The following is a 219-nucleotide window of genomic DNA, read 5'->3' as shown; positions in this document are numbered from 1 at the left end:
AAAAAGGATTTCAGTTACTTTCAAGAAGAGGAATAAATGACACAGGATCAAAAATATTCATTTATATTTACTCATGTATATTTTGATGATGTCATAACATAATGTCCGTGATGTAATCATGACGTCAGAGCTTTCTTAATGACGTCATAGAAACGGTTCCGTCTCTTGTAGATATGAACAAACAGGAAAGAAAGAAGAAAAAAAGAGAAAATGATATAT

Source organism: Penaeus monodon, chromosome 21 (assembly GCF_015228065.2).
Source record: "Penaeus monodon isolate SGIC_2016 chromosome 21, NSTDA_Pmon_1, whole genome shotgun sequence".
Lineage (NCBI taxonomy): Eukaryota > Metazoa > Arthropoda > Malacostraca > Decapoda > Penaeidae > Penaeus > Penaeus monodon.
Note: the sequence above shows the minus strand (reverse complement) of the source record.